The sequence below is a fragment of the Zophobas morio genome, unplaced genomic scaffold (genome assembly GCF_036711695.1).
Source record: "Zophobas morio isolate AGI-343-1 ecotype UQ-CSIRO unplaced genomic scaffold, CSIRO_AGI_Zmor_V1 ptg000010l, whole genome shotgun sequence".
Taxonomy (NCBI): Eukaryota; Metazoa; Arthropoda; class Insecta; order Coleoptera; family Tenebrionidae; genus Zophobas; species Zophobas morio.
Window position 1 is genome coordinate 3,063,000 of NW_026972115.1, and position 19,340 is coordinate 3,082,339.

At 29.9% G+C, this 19,340-nt stretch overlaps 1 protein-coding gene across 1 annotated transcript in view; it reads right to left on the reverse strand.

Annotated features, from left to right (window-relative positions):
• Positions 1–19,340, reverse strand: part of LOC135126140 (GTP-binding protein REM 1-like) — a 150,937-nt gene that overhangs the window by 113,106 nt on the left and 18,491 nt on the right. The window lies entirely within an intron of this gene.

Sequence of the window (19,340 nt, forward strand, 5' to 3'; positions counted from 1 at the left end):
ATCAAGAAATCGAAACGTCAAAAAATTGAAAAAAATTTTGGAAAACAGAAATCGAAGATCTGAAAAATCGAGAAAACGAAAATGTAAAATTTTAAAAATTGAAAAACTGAAATATCAGATCAAGAAAATGAAAAATCGAGAAGCCGAAAAATCGAAAACTTGAAAAATTTAAGATTCAAAAAAATTGGAAACTTGAAAAATCCAAAAACTGAACATTCGAAATATCTCGAATCGAGAAATGAAAAAAATTGAGAAATTGAAAAACTGAAAGATCTAAAAATTTAAAAACTGAAAAATGGAAAAATCGAAAATTCAAGACATTTTTAATCATCAAAAAATTGAAAATTTGAAAAATCTAAAACTTAAAGATCGAAAACCCGAAAAATCGAGAAATCGAAGTACCGATCAATCGAAAAATTGAAAAATCTAAAATCTAAGAATTGCCAAATTGGATAATAAAAAAAGCGAAAAGTCGGAAAATCGAAAACCGAGAAATCGAAATATCCATAACTAAAAAAATCGAAAAATTGGAAAATCGGCAAACCGAAGATTCGAAAAAGTGAAAATTTCAAGACTAAACTCACGAAAAAATGGGAAATCGAAAAATTAAAAAATAGAACATCGAAAAATTGAAAATTCGGAAAATCGAAAAGTCGAAAAACCCAAAAACTGTGAAATCAAAATAACCCAAAGCCAAAAAAAAATTGAAATCGGAAAATTCATAATTAAAAAATCGAAAAATTGAAAAATCGGAACACTGAAGTTTCGAAAAACTGAAATGACGAAAAATTGGGAAATCGAAAAACTGAAAAATCGAATATCGAAAAATTGAAAATTTGGAAAATCGAAACATTGAAAAGTCCAAAAACCGAAAAACCGAAAAATCCAAACATCGAAAACTCGAGAAGTCAAAATAGGCCAAAACCGAAAAGTTAAAAATTGAAAAATTAAAAAAATTTAACACAAAAAATTCAAAAATCGAGAAACTAAACATTCGAAAAATTGAAACATCAAAATATCGATAAACGGAGAAATAAAAAAATTGAAAAATCGAAAAACTAAAAAATCTAAAAATTTAAAAACTGAGGAATTTAAAAATCGAAGAATCAAGAATCAAGAATTTAAAAATTGAGAAATTGAAAAACCGAAAAATCCTAAAACCGAGAAATGGAAAAATTGGAAAATCGGGAATCAAAACATCAACAAACTGAAAAATTTCAAAAATTAAAAATCAGAAATGTCGTAGATGTGAAAATCGGGTAATCGAATAATGTATAATTTTAAAAATTACAACATTAAAATAAAGCAAAATTAAAGAATCCGAAGACTGAAAACTCGAAAAATTGAAAAATAAAAAATCTTAAATTCAAAAATCGAAAAAGTGAAAATCCGGAAATACAAAAATCGAAAAGTTGAAAAATCGAGAAGTTGAAAATCGAAAAAAAATTAAAGAATCGAAAAATTAAAAAACCCTAAACTACAACACCGAAAAATAGAGAAGTTGAAAAAAAAAATCTAAAACTCGAAGTCATAAAATATAAAATTTAAAAAATTGAAAAATCAACACCTGAAAAATTGAAAAACTGAAAACTCGAAAAACTGAGCAATCAAAAAAATCGATTAATCGAGAAATTCACAAAGAGAAAAATCGAAAGTCGAAAAATTGAGGAATCAAAAAATTGAAAAATTATATCGAAAAATTGAGAAATCGAGAAATCAAAATAGTGAAAATCGAGAAATCGTGAAGTGGGAAAATCAGAAAATCGGAAAGTCGAAACGTTGAAAATTCGAGAAATCGAAGTTGCCATTTTTCGATTTTCTGATTTTCTCACTTCTCGATTTTCACTATTTCGATTTTTTTTCAGGTTTTACATTTTCCAATTTTATAATTCAAATTTTCGATTTTTCAACTTTTTACTTTCTCAAATCGATTAATCAGAAACTGAGAAAATTAAAAATCGAAAATTTAGGAACGTGAAAACTGGAAAATTGAAAAAGCGAGAAAGCTAGGAATGAAAAAATCAGGAAATAGAAAATTTGAAGAATCGAGCAACTGAAAAATCAAAGAATTGAAAAATCTCAAAACAAAAATCGAAGTCGAGAAATAGAAAAATAAAAAATTCAGAAGCGTGAATTGAAGAATCGAAAAATTGAAAAATCCCAAAACTGACATATCGAAACATTGAAAAACCGAAGAAAAACTGAAGAATCAAAAAATTTAAAAAACCCAAAACTGAAATATCAAAAAATTGAGTAATTGAAAAATTGAAAAATCAAAAAATCGGGAAGTGTAAAAATCTAAATCGAAAAATCGAAAATTTAAAAGACTATAAAATTCGAAAATCAAAAACCTGAAAAAACTAAATTCGCAAGTCCAGAAATCGAAACAGTGAAAAGCGAAAAATCGAGAAGTGGGAAAATCGGAAAATCGAGACTTCCAAACGCCGAGCAATCAAGAAATCGAAGGTTGAAAAATAAAAAATTCAAAGAATTGAGAAATTGAAGAATCGAAAAATTGAAAAACCTCAAGACCAAAATACCGAAAATTCGACTAATCGAAAAATTTAAAATCGGGAAAATCAAAAACTGAGCAATTGAGAAATTGGAAAATCGAAAAATGAAAAATAAAAAAACTAAAAAATCCAAAAACTGTCGGAAGTTGAAAAATCGGCAAGTCAAAAAACCAAAAATTCGAAAATTCGAAAAATTGAGACATTGAAAAATTTTTATATCTTGAATTTTAATACTTTTTCCAAAAATGCCATATCTGGGATAAAAGTTCAACACGGATTCATAAAGCCTAAGTTCAGGCCTATGTTACATCATATTCTGAACATTCATGTAAAATTTAACAACAATCTGTCTGGTAGATCTATTTCTTCATACTCTGGGGATCATGAAACGTCGAGAAAACGTGAAAGTATCCAGGTAAACCGCTAGACTCAATTACAACACAGTACCTCCTTAGCTGACTCCCCGTAAGCAATAATCCACGAACCACAAAACCGCCCAAAATTACACCCAAACATCTCCACGGATTTTTAATTTAAGTAAAGAGGGGCGGCGGGATAATGAAGGTTCGAGAGAGAGACGGCGGTTCGAGAGTTCTGTATTTTACTTAATTACAGTTTGGTTTAATCCTCCGGGCTACAAAGACATGAATTATTAGATTAGAAGCAGGGAAATTGTAGCGAATGCTTCAAAGGATACATTCTGTTTGTATCTTTAAGTGCGATAAGGTTCCACAATGGGCCGTGAAAGGATTCGGAATTCGGAGTTGAGACAGTGGGAATTTTTTGCTCTATTTGCGCTTATTAAACGCGAGTTCGGCGATACCGACGCCCAGACATGGGCTGAATCCTGCAAATGTCTAGGGATCGTAACAAAATTGCGCCGACAATTAAATTTAAGTGCTAGTGACAGTCCGCTGACAAAAACGCGAGCCATTTAATTATGTAACGGTTTTTCGGATTACGTTATAATTTTGTTTCGCTTAAAGCCGAAACGACATAAATAAAATATACAGCCACATTAGAGCCAGACTCGACACATTACGACATTTAAATACTCATTCCTGCGAGAAAAGCGCGTCCTTTTTGCTCGTTCGACTTTTTTGATAACGGTAATCGCACCTTGTTAGCCCTGACAGACACCTGATAATCGCGTTTTTTCAAGCCCTCTATCACTGGATAAAATTAAGCGTAAATATTGACACGTCTGGCCACCGAAAACGCGGCCACTCGAGATAATTCACTCTCCGAAAAATTTCCTACATCACGTTAATGAATGAACATGTTCCGAAACTACTGTCAAATCCGGCTTTTTTATCAATGAGTTTCTTTGTTCCGATATACTTTCACACAATAAATTTAATTTCGGCCACTTTTGCCCCAAACTCGATCTAAATGGAAATTCGCTCATTGTTGTTTCGTAAACACGAATGCGGCTGCTCTTGATCGACTGTCGTGTTTTCTTTTTTGTCCACAGGGTCAAGCTCGTGTTTTCACGCTCGATTTTCCCGACGATCATAAAACCCGCGTTATCTAATGTCGCAGAATTGAATTGGAATTTGCGGATGGGGTGCATTTAAAAATCGGAAAAGTGGAAGGAAACTACTGTGTTAGAGATAATGGATAATCGGCCTTTATTATTATTATTTCTTTATTGCTCAATTATGTAAAATAAAAAAAAACATCGAAAAATTGAAAATCGAAAAATCCAAAAGCCAAAAGGTCGAGAAATCAAAATAGCCCAAAGCCAAAAAATTAAATATTGGAAAATTGAAAAATCAAACAATTGGAAACTCGAAACCCAATGATTTGAAAAAGTGAAAATTTCAAGACTAAAATCACGAAAAATTGTGAAATCGAAAAATTAAAAATCGAATATGGAAAAATTGAAAATCGGAAAATCCAAAAGCCAAAAAGTCGAAAAACCGAAAAACGTGGAAATCGAAACATCGAAAAATCGAAGAATTGAGAAATCAAAATAGCCCAAAACCAAAAAATTTAAATTTGGAAAATTGAGAAATCAAAAAATTGGAAACTCGAAAAATCGACAAACAGAACATTCGAAGGATCTCGGTAAATCGAGAAATGAAAAAATTGAGAAACTGAAAAACTGAAAAATCTAAAAATGTATAAACTGAGAAATTGAAAAATCGAAAAATCAAGACTTTTTAAACATTGAAAGATCAAAATTTTAAAATCGAAAACTCGAAAAGTCGAATAATCGTTATAGAAACACCGAGAAATTGAAAAAAAATCGAAAAATTGAAAATCGGAAACCCCAAGATTTGAAAAAGTGAATATTTCAAGACTAAAATCACGAAAAATTGTGAAATCGAAAAATTTCAAGTCGGAAAATCCAAAAGCCACAAAGTCGAAAAACCGAAAAACCTAGAAATCGATACATCGAAAACTCGAAAAATTGAGAAATCAAAATAGCCCAAAGATAAAAAATTAAAAATTGAAAAATTGAAAAATCACAAAATTGGAAACTCGAAAAACGACAAACTGAACATTCGAAGGATCTCGGTAAATCGAGAAATGAAAAAATTGAGAAACTGAAAAACTGAAAAATCTAAAAATTTATAAACTGAAAAATTGAAAAATCGAAAAATCAAAACCTTTTAAACATTGAAAAATCTAAAATTTTAAGATCGAAAACACGAAAACTCGAAAAATCGAAATACTGAGAAATCGAAAAATCCATAATTGAATAAATCGGAAAATTGAAAATCGGAAACCCGAAGATTTGAAAAAGTGAAAATTTCAAGACTAAAATCACGAAAAATTGTGAAATCGAAAAATCAAAAATCGAACATCGAAAAATCGAAAATTCGGAAAATCCAAAAGCCAAAAAGTCGAAAAACCGAAAAACCTAGAAATCGAAATATCGAAAAATCGAAAAATTTAGAAATCAAAATAGTCCAAAGCCAAAAAATTAAGAATTGGAAAATTGAAAAATCAAAAAATTGGAAACTCGAAAAACGACAAACTCAACATTCGAATGATCTCTGTAAATCGAGAAATGAAAAAATTGAGAAACTGAAAAACTAAAAAATCTACAAATTTATAAACTGAAAAATTCAAAAATCCAAAAATCAAGACTTTTTAAACATTGAAAAATCTAAAATTTTAAGATCGAAAACTCGAAAAGTCGAAAAATCGAAATACCGAGAAATCGAAAAATCCATAATTGAAAAAATCGAAAAATTGAAAATCGGGAACTCGAAGATATGAAAAAGTGAAAATTTCAAGACTAAAATCACGAAAAATTGTGAAATCGAAAAATTAAAAATCGAACATCGAAAAATTGAAAATCGGAAAATCCAAAAGCCAAAAAGTCGAAAAACCGAAAAACGTAGAAATCGAAACATCCAAAAATTGAAAAATTGAAAAATCAAAATAGCCCAAAGCCAAAAAATTAAGAATTGCAAAATTGAAAAATCAAAAAATTGGAAACTCGAAAAATCGACAAACTGAACATTAGAAGGATCTTGGTAAATCGAGAAATTAAAAAATTGAGAAATTGAAAAACTGGAAAATCCTAAAATTTATAAACTGAAAAATTGAAAAACGAAAAATCAAGACTTTTTAAACATTGAAAAATCAAAATTTTAAGATCGAAAACTCGAAAAGTCGAAATACCGAGAAATCGAAAAATCCATAATTGAAAAAATCGAAAAATTGGAAATCGGAAACCCGAAGATTTGAAAAAGTGAAAATTTCAAGACTAAAATCACGAAAAATTGTGAAATCGAAAAATTAAAAATCGAACATCGAAAAATTCAAAATCGGATAATCCAAAAGCCAAAAAGTCAAAAAACCGAAAAACGTTGAAATCGAAACATCGGAAAATTGAAAAATTGAAAAATCAAAATAGCCCAAAGCCAAAAAATTAAAAATTGGAAAATTGAAAAATCAAAAAATTGGAAAAGTCGAGAAGTCCAAAAATCGAAAAATTGGGAAATCAAAAGAGCCTAAAACCGAAAATTTAAAAATTGAAAAATTTTTAATTCAAACACTTGAAAACCCAAAATCATGAAACTGAGCACTGGAAAAATTGAAACATCGAAATCTGATAAATCGAGAAATGAAAAAATTAAAAAACGAAAAACTGGACAATCTAAAAATTAAAAACTGAAAAATCTTAAATCCAGAAGTTGAAAAATCAGAACATCGGAAATCGAGAAATCAAAAGAATTGAAAAATTTCAAAATTCAAAAATTCAAAAAATTGGAACACAGAAATATCGAAGTTGTAAAAATTGCAGCATTAAAATAAAGCAAAATTAAAGAATCGCAAGATTGAAAACTCGGAAAATTGAAAAATAAAAAATCTAAAATTCACAAACCGAAAAATTCAAAAATCGAAAAAGTGAAAAGTTTCGAAAAAATGAAAAAACCCAAACTACAACACCGAAAAATAGAGAAGTTGAAAAATTGAAAAATCAAGAAATAGAAAAGTCTAAAACTCGAAGTTAAAAAATATAAAATTTAAAAAATCGAAAAATTGAAAAATCAAAACTTGGAAATCCAAACATTGAATTTAAAAATCGAAAGGTCGAAAAACTGAAGAATCAAAAAATTGAAAAGACCCAAAACTGAAATATCGAAAAATTGAGAAATCGAGGAATCGAGAAGTGGGAAAATCAGAAAATCAAAAAGTCGAAACGTTGAATAATCGAGAAATCGAGAAATTGAATTTTTCGAAGTTTCCGCTTTTCGATTTTCTGATTTTCCCACTTCCCGATTTTCACTATTCGATTTCTGGATTTCTCAATCTCTCTATTTTTCGATTTTTTAGGTTTTAGACTTTCCAATTTTATAATTCAAATTTTCAATTTTTCGACTAGGATTTTTACAGTTTTCGAATTCTTGATTTTCAACTTTTTACGTTCTCAAATCGATTAATCAGAAATTGAGAAAATTAAAAATCTAAAATTTAAGAACGTGAAAACTGGAAAATTGAAAAACCGAGAAAGCTAAGAATGAAAAAATCAGAAAATAGAAAATTTAAAGAATCGAGAAACTGAAAAATCAAAAAATTGAAAAATCTCAAAGCAAAAATATCGAGAAATTGAGTGATCGAAAAACTGAAAATCGCAATTCAGAAGTCGAGAAATCGAAATAGTGAAAAGCGAAAAATCGAAAGCTGAAAAAAAAATCGATTAATCGAGAAATTGAGAAATAGAAAAATAGAAAATTTAGAAGCGTGAAAACTGGAAAATCTTAAATAAAAAAATTCGAAAAATTGGAACAGAGAAATATCAAAGATGTGAAAAATCGAGAAATCAAAAAATGTAAAATTTTAAAAATTGAAAAATTAAAATATAGAACATTTGAAGACTCGAAAAATTAAAAAATCCAGAAATCGAAAAACTGAAGAACCTAATATTTTAAGATCGAAAACTCGAAAAGTCGTAAAATCGAAATACCGAGAAATCGAAAAACCCATAATTGAAAAAAATCGAAAAATTGAAAATCGGAAAACCGAAGATTTGAAAAAGTGAAAATTTCAAGACTGAAATGACGAAAAATTGTGAAATCGAAAAATTGAAAATCGGAAAATCCAAAAGCCAAAAAGTCGAAAAACCGAAAAACGTAGAAATCGAAACATCGAAAAATCGAAAAATTGAGAAATCAAAATAGCCCAAAGCCAAAAAATTAAAAATTGGAAAATTGAAAAATCAAAAAATTGAAAACTCGAAAAGCGACAAACTGAACATTCAAAGGATCTCGGTAAATCGAGAAATGAAAAAATTGAGAAACTTAAAAACTGAAAAATCTAAAAATTTATAAACTGAAAAATCGAAAAATCAAGACTTTTTAAACATTGAAATATCAAAAATTTTAAGATTGAAAACTCGAAAAGTCGAAAAATCGAAATACCGAGAAATCGGAAAATCCATAATTGAAAAAATCGAAAAATTGAAAATCGGACCCGAAGATTTGAAAAAATGAAAATTTCAAGACTAAAATCACGAAAAATTGTGAAATCGAAAAATTAAAAATCGAACATCGAAAAATTGAAAATCGGAAAATCCAAAAGCCAAAAAGTCGAAAAAATGAAAAACGTAGAAATCGAAGCATCGAAAAATCGAAAAATTAAGAAATCAAAATAGCCCAAAGCCAAAAAATTAAAAATTGGAAAATTGAAAAATCAAAAAATTGGAAACTCGAAAAACGACAAACTGGACATTCGAAGGATCTCTGTAAATCGAGAAATGAAAAAATTGAGAAACTGAAAAACTGAAAAATCTAAAAATTTATGAACTCAAAAATTGAAAAATCGAAAAATCAAGACTTTTAAAAATTGAAAAATCTAAAATTTTAAGATCGAAAACTCGAAAAGTCGAAAAATCGAAATACCGAGAAATCGAAGAATCCATAATTGAAAAAATCGAAAAATTGAAAATCAGAAACCCAAAGATTTGAAAAAGTGAAAATTTCAATACTAAAATCACGAAAAATTGTGAAATCGAAAAATTAAAAATCGAACATCGAGAAATTGAAAATCGGAAAATCCAAAAGCCAAAAAGTCGAAAAACCGAAAAACCTGGAAATCAAAACATTGAAAAATCGAAAAATTGAGAAATCAAAATAGTCCAAAGCCAAAAAATTAAAAATTGGAGAATTGAAAAATCAAAAAATTGGAAACTCGATTAACGACAAACTTAACATTCGAAGGATCTCGTTAAATCGAGAAATGAAAAAATTGAGAAACTGAAAAACTGAAAAATCTAATACTTATAAACTGAAAAATTGAAAAATCGAAAAATCAAGACTTTTTAAACATTGAAAAATCTAAAATTTTAAGATCGAAAACTCGAAAAGTTGAAAAATCGAAATACCGAGAAATCGAAAAATCCATAATTGAAAAAATCGAAAAATTGAAAATCGGAAAATCCAAAACCAAAAAGTAGAAAAACCGAAAAACGTAGAAATCGAAACATCGAAAAATCGAAAAATTGAGAAATCAAAGTAGCCCAAATTAAAAATTGGAAAATTCAAAAATCAAAAAATTGGAAACTCGAAAAATCGACAAACTGAACATTCGAAGGATAACCGTAAATCGAGAAATGAAAAAATTGTGAAACTGAAAAATTGAAAAATCAAAAAATTTATAAACTGAAAAATTGAAAAATCGAAAAATCAAGGGTTTTTAAAGATTGAAAAATCTAAAATTTTAAGATCGAAAACTCGAAAAGTCGAAAAATCGAAATACCGAGAAATCGAGAAACCATTATTGAAAAAATCGAAAAATTGAAAATCGGAATCCCGAAGATTTGGAAAAGTGAAAATTTCAAGACTAAAGTCACGAAAAATTGTGAAATCGAAAAATTAAAAATCGAACATCGAAAAATTGAAAATCGGAAAATCCAAAAGCCAAAAAGTCGAAAAACCGAAAAACCTAGATATCGAAGCATTGAAAAATCGAAAAATTGGGAAATCAAAATAGTCCAAACCCAAAAAATTAAAAATTGGAAAATTTAAAAAATCCAAAAATTGGAAACTCGAAAAATGACAAATTGAACATTCGAAGGATCTCTGTAAATCGAGAAATGAAAAAAATGAGAAACTGAAAAACTGAAAAATCTAAAAATTTATAAACTGAAAAATCGAAAAATCGAAAAATGAAGACTCTTTAAACATTGAAAAATCTAAAATTTTAAGATCGAAAACTCGAAAAGTCTAAAACTCGAAATACCGAGATATCGAAAGATACATAATTGAAAAACTCGAAAAATTGTGAATCGGAAACCCGAAGATTTGAAAAAGTGAAAATTTCAAGACTAAAATCACGAAAAATTGTGAAGTCAAGAAATTAAAAATCGAACATTGAAAAATTGAAAATCGGAAAATCCTAAAGCCAAAAATTCGAAAACCGAAAAACCCAGAAATCGAAACATCGAAAAATCGAAAAATTGAGAAATCAAAATAGCCCAAAGCCAAAAAATTAAAAATTGGAAAATTGAAAAATCAAAAAATTGGAAACTCGAAAAATCGACAAACTGAACACTGGAAGGATCTCGGTAAATCGAAAAATGAAAAAATTGAGAAACTGAAAAACTGAAAAATCTAAAAATTTATAAACTGAAAAATTGAAAAATCGAAAAATCAAGACTTTTTAAACTTTGAAAAATCTAAAATTTTATGATCGAAAACTCGAAAAGTCGAAAAATCGAAATACCGAAAAATCGAAAAATCCATAATTGAAAAAATCGAAAAATTGAAAATCGGAAACCCAAAGATTTGAAAAAGTGAAAATTTCAAGACTAAAATCACGAAAAATTGTGAAATCGAAAAATTAATAATCGAACATCGAAAAATTGACGATCGGAAAATCCAAAAGCCAAAAAGTCGAAAAACCGAAAAACGTAGAAATCGAAACATCGAAAAATCGAAAAATTGAAAAATCAAAAAATTGGAAACTCGAAAAATCGACAAACTGAACATTCGAAGGATCTCGTTAAATCGAGAAATGAAAAAATTGAGAAACTGAAAATCTGAAAAATCTAAAAATTTAAAAACTGAAAAATTGAAAAATCGAAAAATCAAGACTTTTTAAACATTGAAAAATCTAAAATTTTAAGATCGAAAATTCGAAAAGTCGAAAAATCGAAATACCGAGAAATCGAAAAATTCATATTTGAAAAAATCGAAAAATTGAAAATCGGAAACCCGAAGATTTGAAAGGTGAAAATTTCAAGACTAAAATCACGAAAAATTGTGAAATCGAAAAATTAGAAATCGAGCATCGAAAAATTGAAAATCGGAAAATCCAAAAGCCAAAACGTCGAAAAACCGAAAAACCTAGAAATCGAAATATCGAAAAATTGAGAAATCAAAATAGTCCAAAGCCAAAAAATTAAAAATTGGAAAATTGAAAAATCAAAAAATTGGAAAGTCGAAAAATCGACAAACTGAACATTCGAAGGATCTCTGTAAATCGAGAAATGAAAAAATTGAGAAACTGAAAAACTGAAAAATCTAAAAATTTATAAACTGAAAAATTGAAAAATCGAAAAATCAAGACTTTTTAAACATTGAAAAATCTAAAATTTTAAGATCGAAAACTCGAAAAGTCGAAAAATCGAAATACCGAGAAATCGAAAAATCCGTAATTGAAAAAATCGAAAAATTGAAAATCGGAAACCCGAAGATTGAAAAAGTGAAAATTTCAAGACTAAAATCACGAACAATTGTGAAATCGAAAAATTAAAAATCGAACTTCGAAAAATTGAAAATCGGAAAATCCAAAAGCCAGAAAGTCGAAAAACCGAAAAACGTAGAAATCGAAACATCGAAAAATCGAAAAACTGAGAAATCAAGATAACCCTAAGCCAAAAAATTAAAAATTGGAAAATTGAAAAATCAAAAAATTCGAAACTCGAAAAACGACAAACTGGACATTCGAAGGATCTCTGTAAATCGAGAAATGAAAAAATTGAGAAACTGAAAAACTGAAAAATCTAAAAATTTATGAACTGAAAAATTGAAAAATCGAAAAATCAAGACATTTTAAACATTGAAAAATCTAAAATTTTAAGATTGAAAACTTGAAAAATCGAAAAATCGAAATACCGAGAAATCGAAAAATCCATAATTGAAAAACTCGAAAAATTGAAAATCGGAAACCCGAAGATTTGAAAAAGTGAAAATTGCAAGGCTAAAATCACGAAAAATTGTGAAATCGAAACATTAAAAATTGAAAATCGCAAAATCCAAAACCCAAAAAGTCGAAAAACAGAAAAACCTAGAAATCGAAACATCGAAAAATCGAAAAATTGAGAAATCAAAATAGCCCAAAGCCAAAAAATTAAAAATTGGAAAATTGAAAAATCAAAAAATTGGAAAAGTCGAGAAGTCCAAAAGTCGAAAAATTGGGAAATCAAAAGAGCTTAAAACCGAAAATTTAAAAATTGAAAAATTTTTAATTCAAACACTTAAAAACCCAAAATCATGAAACTGAGCACTGGAAAAATTGAAACATCGAAATTTGATAAATCGAGAAATGAAAAAATTAAAAAACGAAACACTGGAAAAATTAAAAACTGAAAAATTAGAAAATGGAAAAATCGAGAATCTAAAAAATCGAAAAATTGAAAAACTGAAAAATCTTAAATCCAGAAGTTGAAAAATCAAAAGATCGGAAATCGAGAAATCAAAAGAATTGACAAATTTCAAAATTCTAAAATTCAAAAAATTGTTACACAGAAATATCGAAGATGTAAAAATTGCAACATTAAAATAAAGCAAAATTAAAGAATCGCAAGATTGAAAACTCGAAAAATTGAAAGATAAAAAATCTAAAATTCACAAACCGAAAAATTCAAAAATCGAAAAAGTGAAAATCGAGAAATACAAAAATCGAAAAGTCAAAAAATCCAAAAAAATTAAAGTTTGGAAAAAATAAAAAAACCCAAACTACAACACCGAAAAATAGAGAAGTTGAAAAATTGAAAAATCAAGAAATAGAAAAGTCTAAAACTCGAAGTTAAAAAATATAAAATTTAAAAAATCGAAAAATTGAAAAATCAAAACTTGGAAATCGAAACATTGAATTTAAAAATCGAAAGGTCGAAAAACTGAAGAATCAAAAAATTGAAAAGACCCAAAACTGAAATATCGAAAAATTGAGAAATCGAGGAATCGAGAAGTGGGAAAATCAGAAAATCAAAAAGTCGAAACGTTGAATAATCGATAAATCGAGAAATTGAATTTTTCGAAGTTTCCACTTTTCGATTTTCTGATTTTCCCACTTCTCGATTTTCGCTATTCGATTTCTGGATTTCTCAATCTCTCTATTTTTCGATTTTTCAGGTTTTAGATTTTCCAATTTTATAATTCAAATTTTCAATTTTTCGACTTGGATTATTACACTTTTCGAATTCTTGATTTTTCAACTTTTTACGTTCTCAAATGGATTAATCAGAAAATAAGAAAATTAAAAATCTAAAATTTAGGAACGTGAAACCTGGAAAATTGAAAAACCGAGAAAGCTAAGAATGAAAAAATCAGAAAATTGAAAATTTGAAGAATCGAGAAACTGAAAAATCAAAAAATTGAAAAATCTCAAAGCAAAAATATCGAGAAATTGAGTAATCGAAAAACTGAAAATTGCAATTCAGAAGTCGAGAAATCGAAATAGTGAAAAGCGAAAAATCGAAAGCTGAAAAAAAAATCGATTAATCGAGAAATTGAGAAATAGAAAAATAGAAAATTTAGAAGCGTGAAAACTGGAAAATCTTAAATCAAAAAATTCGAAAAATTGTAAAACAGAAATATCGAAGATGTGAAAAATCGGGAAATCAAAAAATGTAAAATTTTAAAAATTGAAAAATTAAAATATAGAACATTGGAAGACTCGAAAAATTAAAAAATCCAGAAATCGAAAAACTGAAGAACCTAAAATTTTAAGATCGAAAACTCGAAAAGTCGTAAAATCGAAATACCGAGAAATCGAAAAATCCATAATTGAAAAATATCGAAAAATTGAAAATCGGAAACCCGAAGATTTGAAAAAGTGAAAATTTCAAGAATAAAATCACGAAAAATTGTGAAATCGAAAAATTAATAATCGAACATCGAAAAATTGAAAATCGGAAAATCCAAAGGCCGAAAAACCTAGAAATCGAAACATCGAAAAATCGAAAAATTGAGAAATGAAGATAAACTAAAGCCAAAGAATTAAAAATTGGAAAATTGAAAAATCAAAAAATTGTAAACTCGAAAAATCGACAAACTGAACATTCGAAGGATCTCAGTAAATCGAGAAATGAAAAAATTGAGAAATTGAAAAACTGAAAAATCTAAAAATTTATCAACTGAAAAATTGAAAAATCGAAAAATCAAGACATTTTAAACATTGAAAACTCTAAAATTTTAATATCGAAAACTGGAAAAGTGGAAAAATCGAAATACCGAGAAATCGAAAAATCCGTAAATGAAAAAATTGAAAAATTGAAAAAGTGAAAATTTCAAGACTAAAATCACGAAAAATTGTGAAATCGAAAAATTAAAAATCGAACATCGAAAAGTTGAAAATCGGAAAATCCAAAAGCCAAAAAGTCGACAAACCGAAAAACCTAGAAATCGAAAAATTGAGAAATCAAAATAGCCCAAAGCCAAAAAATTAAAATTGCAAAATTGAAAAATCAAAAAATTGGAAACTCGAAAAACGACAAACTGATCATTCGAAGGATCTCGGTAAATCCAGAAATGAAAAAATCGAGAAACTGAAAAACTGAAAAATATAAATTTATATTCTGAAAAATTGAAAAATTTTAAGTATTCATATCAGGCAACATCAAAGACCTTGGCACAATTTTTGATTCGCAATTCTATTGTATTCGGAAAATATTTTGTGAAGAAAATCAGGAAAAACCTGACGGTTCCGAATTACAGCCAAGTGAAAACGGATTACAGACAAAGATTTTTTAAATCTGCCGTGTTTTCACCTACGAACTTCCTTACGAGCCCGCCGCACTAGCATCAATTTTGCCGTCAGCTCTCATTCTAAAAATAACGAAATTAAACAAAATCGATGGACTCGACTACACCCAGAAGACCCCATCTCACCGATAAATCAGCTAACTTGTGGCGGTTTGGCGTTTAGCCCAACTGCTTCGCATTTTCGTTCCACTACGACTCAAAGTCCCCGATAAGTCGCAACTTTCACTACTCTTCCCTTCATTTAAAAATTTATTATCCCGAATTTGAATGCCCAATTACCCGGCCTTCGCCCATTCAACGCTCACAATGCGAATTACTTGCGCAATTAAATGAAGATGCTAAATCTGCCGTCTGTAACATTAATCCTTTTGTGTCGGAACGTACAGCGAAGAGAGGTTTTGATAAGTTCGAATGCTTAATAGCGAACAATAACAACCCAAAGTCGGCCGGGTTTGCCGCCATCGATCCATAAAGGGAGAGTTTTCCAAAGGAAATTGACTTCCTGGCGACTCCGCCGATGTACACAAAAGTCCGTGCAAGCACGCCGCTCTGTGTTAACAACGGACAAGAATTTAACCTGTTGAAACGGCAGGGCGGCGCGACCCCGATTCCGGCAACACACAGTACATAAATGGGCTCATTGTCGCAGTTTTTCGACGAGCGAAGGGGCTTCCGGCTTGCGACAGCGAATACGGGTCTAATTTTAGAAACTAATAACTTTTTGGTGACAGGGCTGAAAGGTCGTTCATAAACGCCGGGAATCAAGAGGGACGCGTGGCCCCTTGCAGCACCCCGGAGGCAGCATTTGGCAACTGACAACTGAAAAATTAAATTCCGGCAACACCAATAAAAAAAATGATGGAAAGTTGTTTCGACAGAACTTCCCTCGCTTCTGAAATACAGCCCAACAAATACTATTTCACCGGAAAATTATTCAATTGGATTTTGAGGAATTTTACTTTTTCGTGATAACCTCTATGGAGTAAAAACGAGAAGGTTTCACATTCTTAAAAAATACATTTGGGGCCTCCGAGAAGGTTTTACATTAAAAAAAAGACAATTAAGACCCCCGGGAAGGTTTCACATTCTTAAAAAAGACATTTCGTCGCCTGAGAACTTGTTTGATCTACAGACCAGAGCGTGCTCAGGCAAATGTCGACCCTAAGGGTTCAGAATTTCTGCGGGATATACATGCAACTATTTTTTTGTTCAATTAACTAAGAATTACTTCTTTAAATTTTGTAGCAAAACGTCCTAAATTAGCAAGACTAGTGGAACAGTAATCATGCAACAGATTTTTTTGGGAAAGTGCAGTTATTTTAATGAAAGAATCTGAAAGAATATGAAGGAATCTAAGAAAGTCTGGAAGGATCTGGGAACATCTGAAGGAATTTAGGAGAATCTGAAAGAACCTGAAAGAAATTCGGAGAGATCCGGAGGCATTGGAAGGTTTCTGGATGAATTTGGGGGAATGTCGAAGAATCTCGAGAATCTAGAAAAATCTAGAGAAAACTAGAAGAATTTAAAAGATTCTAGAAGAATCTATAAGAATTTAAAAGAATCTAGAAGAATCTAGAAGAATCTTGAAGAATCTATGAAATATATCATTCTGGAAGAAGTGAAGGAATCCATAAGAAGCTGAATGAACCTGAGAGAACTAGATGAAAAGAAATTGAAATAATCTGAGAGAATTTGGAATAATCTACAAGAATCTAGAAAAAAAAAAAACGTGAAAAAATTTGAAGGAGTCTGAGTGAACCTGAAGGAATCTGAGGAAATCTGAGAGAATCTGAGGGAATTTGAGAGAATTTGAGAGAATCTGAGAGAATCAGAGTCCGAAAGAATCTGAGAAAATCTGAAAGAATCTGAGAGAATCTAAGAGAATCTGAGAGAATCTGGGAGAATCTGAGAGAATTTGAATAAAGAATCGGGAAAAATTTGCAAGGATCTGCAAGGATTTGGAAAGGACCTGGGACCATCTGAACGAAGATGATAATTATGAGGGAGTCTGGAAGAATCTGAGGGAATCCGAGGGAATCCGAGGGAAGCTGAATGAATATGGGAGAACTTGAGAAATTCGAAAAAATCTGAAGGAATTCACAATAAAATCTGAAAATATCTGAAAGAATCTGAGAGAATGTGAAAGAATGTGATTGAGTCTGATGGAGTCTGAGGGAATCTAAGGGAATCTGAGAGGAGCTGAGAAAATCTGAATAAAAAATCCGAAAGAACCTGCTAGAATCGGAAAAAGCGGAAATAATCAAAAGGAATCGAAAGGAATCTGAGAAAATCTAGAATCATCTATATGAATCTAGAAGAAAACTGGAAGAATCTGAGAGATTCTGTGAGAATCAGAAGATATCTGTAAGAACATTTGAGAATCTGAGATAATCTAGAAAAATCTAGAAGAATTTAGAGTAAACAGGAAGAATCAAGAAGAGTTTTCAGGGATCTGAAAGAAACTAAAACGATCTGTACTTTTTTTGGATCTGAAATAATCTGAAAGGCGAATCTGAGTTAATCCGAAAAAATCTGAAGGAATCTGAGAGAATCTGAAAGAATCTGCAGAAATCTAAGAGAATCTGTTAGAATCTGAATGACAGAATAAAAAGAATCCTTAAAATGTGAAAGTATCTGAAAGATTTGGAAGAACCTGAAACTATCTGAAAAAAGAAAAAAATTATGAAGTTCACTGAGAGATTCTGGGAGAATTCGAGAAGTTGGGAAAGAATCTGAAGAAATTCGAGACAATCTTAGGAAATCTGAGGAAATTTGAGTAATTTGAAGGAATGTGAGGAAAACTGAGAAGAATTAGAAAGAGTATGAAGAAATTTTAGAAAAACTGATAGAGTCTGGGAGAATCTGAGGGAACCTGGGAGAATCTGTGAGAATCTGATAGAAATTCGGAGACAATCCGGAGGTAATTGAAGGATTCGGAGAGAATTTGAGGAATCTATGAAAATCTGGAAGGAACTAGAAAGATCTGAAACGATATAAAAATTATGAGGATTTCTAGAAGAATGTGAGGAAATCCATAAGCTGAAGGAAGCCGGAACAAACTGGATTTGGATTTCTTTTAAGTCTGGAAGGATCTGGAAGGATATGAAACGATCTGAAAGAGCTTAGAACGTCTGAGAGAATCTGAATTAAAATGAGGTAATCTAAGAGAATTAGAAAAATCTGAAGAAATCTAGCAAAATCTGATACAATCTGAACCAATCTAAGAGAATCTGAGAAAATCTGAAAAGATCTGAAAGCAGAATGGGAGAGAAACGGAAAGAGTGGAAAAATTTTAAAAGCTCTGGAAGGATTCGGAGACACCTGAAACGATTTGAAAGGAGTTAATTATGCGAACTTGAGAAATTTTAAAGAATCTGAGAGAATCTAGAATAAAATCTGAAGTTATCTAAAAAAATCTGAGAGAATATGAAAAAATCTGAATAATTTTGATAGAATCTGAAGGAATCTGAGAGAATCTAAAAAACGCGAAGAATCTGAGAAAATGTGAAAGAATTTAGAAATAAATATAGAACAAGCTGGAAGAATCTGGAAGAATTTGCAGGGATCTGCAAAGATTTGGAAGGATACGAAACGATCTGAAAAAGCTTAGAACGTCTAGGAAAATCTGAAGTAAAATGAGAGAATCTGAAAGAATCGGAAAAAATCTAAAAGACAAAATGGGAGAGAAACGGAAAGAATCGGAAAATTTTAAAAGGATCTGGAAGGAGATAATAATTATGTCGGATTCTGGAAGAATCTAACGGAATCCGAGAGAAGCTGAAAGAATCTGAGAGAATCTAAAAAAACTCGAAGAATCTGAGAGAATGTGAAAGAATTTAGAAAAAATTTAGAACAAACTGGAAGAATCTGGAAGAGTTTGCAGGAATCTGCAAGGAACTGGAAGGATACGAAGCGATCTGAAAAAGCTTAGAACGTCTGAGAAAATCTGAAGTAAAATGAGAGAATCTGAAAAAATCGGAAAAAATCTGAAAGACAAAATGGGAGAGAAACGGAAAGAATCGGAAAAATGTGAAAGGATGTGGAAGGAGATAATAATTATGTCGGATTCTGGAAGAATCTGACGGAATCCGAGAGAAGCTGAAGGAAACTGAGAGAACGTAGAAAAACTCGAAGAATCTGAGAGAAGGTGAAAGAATTTAGAAAAAAATTAGAACAAACTGGAAGAATCTGGAAGAGTTTGCAGGAATCTGCAAAGATTTGGAAGGATACGAAACGATCTGAAAAAGCTTAGAACGTCTGAGAAAATCTGAAGTAAAATGAGAGAATCTGAAAGAATCGGAAAAAATCTGAAAAAATCGGAAAAAATCTGAAAGACAAAATGGGAGAGAAACGGAAAGAATCGAAAAAATGTGAAAGG